Raw genomic sequence first — 1,636 nt, 5'->3', positions numbered from 1 at the left:
TTTCTGTGAATTGATTTTGATAAAACTTTTCTCAGCTGGTTTGCACACGATTGCAACACCATTGTTATGTTTTCATTATTCTGTGTAATGTCCTTTTTTATTTCAGATTCTTCAGTTTTTGGATGAACCATGCTAATTTCTTTTGAATGAAAATAGCCCATGTAGACAGTTTTTTCCATTAAATGAAGAGTAGTGATACATATTAAGTGTACATTGAGTATATATTTAACAGAAAATCATAATAATATTATAACATTTATTGACATAATGAATTATTTAGCCACAAGAGCGCCAAGGAAGAAACAATCTGATTGTGTGACCTCCAAGGTTGTGACACCTAGGGGTTTAAGGAATATTGGCCACAAGTTATGTGGAAAACCTGGACAAACAAGCAAAGCCATTTTCACCACCTCCAGACTTCCTCATGTACTGAAAACCACCAGAAATTGCATCCCCAGGGCAATGGCTTCTGTGCGGGAACCCATTAAACTGCCTCCTCACAGGAGGGCCCAAAAGTACATGATGTTAGACATGAATTGTGTTCTGTTCACTGACAAAACCAGGGTGACCCTTGACGAACCTGACGGTTGGATAAATGGTTGGGTCTATTTTGGAGATGAGTGTCACCAAAATGTACAACATCAACAACAGGGTGGAGGAGTCATGTTGTGGGCTGGTATCATTGCGGACAGACTTTTAAGGAATCTTGTATTCATGCATGACAATACTCCCTCCCACTCTGCTGGGACCACACAAATATTCCTAGAGTCTTGCAGCATACAAAGTGAAAGGTTGATGGTGTGGCTGCCAGCACCTCTGGATCTCAACCCTATTGAAAATCTTTGGTCCATCATTAAACAAGATGTTTATGCTGATGGTCACCAATTTACATCAAAAGATATCTTATGGGCAACCATCCAAGCTGCAGTGGAGACAGTCCAACATGCTACTATTAAGAAATTGGGCTTTTGAAGTTATTTGTCGAAATGCTGCTCATGTGGCTAAATGATTCATTATGTCAATAAATGTTATAATGTTATTATGGTTTTCTGTTAAATATATACTCAATGTATGCTTAATATGCATCATTACACTTCATTTTCTGAAGGAAAACTGTCTAGATGGCCTATTTTCATTCAGAAGCTATTAGTGTGGTTCATCCCAAAACTGAAGAATCTGAAATTAAAAAAAGAGAGGATGTTACACAGAATAATGAAAACATAACAATAGTGTTGCCATAGTGTGCAAACCAGGTGAGAAAAGTTTTATCAAAATCAACTCACAGAAAACCGACAAATTCTAAATTTCACTCCTCAGCTATTAGTGTGATTCTATATGTGTGTGTTTGTATATATATATATCATCATCATCATCGTTTAACGTCCGCTTTCCATGCTAGCATGGGTTGGACGATTTGACTGAGGACTGGTGAAACCGGATGGCAACACCAGGCTCCAGTCTGATTTGGCAGAGTTTCTACAGCTGGATGCCCTTCCTAACGCCAACCACTCAGAGAGTGTAGTGGGTGCTTTTACGTGTCACCCGCACGAAAACGGCCACGCTCGAAATGGTGTCTTTTATGTGCCACCCGCACAAGCCAGTCCAGGGGCACTGGCAACGATCTCGCTCGAAAATC

General features: G+C 39.7%; 1 protein-coding gene across 1 annotated transcript in view; it reads left to right on the top strand.

Annotated features, from left to right (window-relative positions):
- The window catches only part of LOC106874286 (toll-interacting protein), a 271,164-nt gene that overhangs the window by 246,560 nt on the left and 22,968 nt on the right, over positions 1-1,636 (top strand). The window lies entirely within an intron of this gene.

The sequence above is a fragment of the Octopus bimaculoides genome, chromosome 22 (assembly GCF_001194135.2).
Source record: "Octopus bimaculoides isolate UCB-OBI-ISO-001 chromosome 22, ASM119413v2, whole genome shotgun sequence".
Taxonomy (NCBI): Eukaryota; Metazoa; Mollusca; class Cephalopoda; order Octopoda; family Octopodidae; genus Octopus; species Octopus bimaculoides.
Note: the sequence above shows the minus strand (reverse complement) of the source record. Positions and strands in the feature narration are given on the sequence as shown.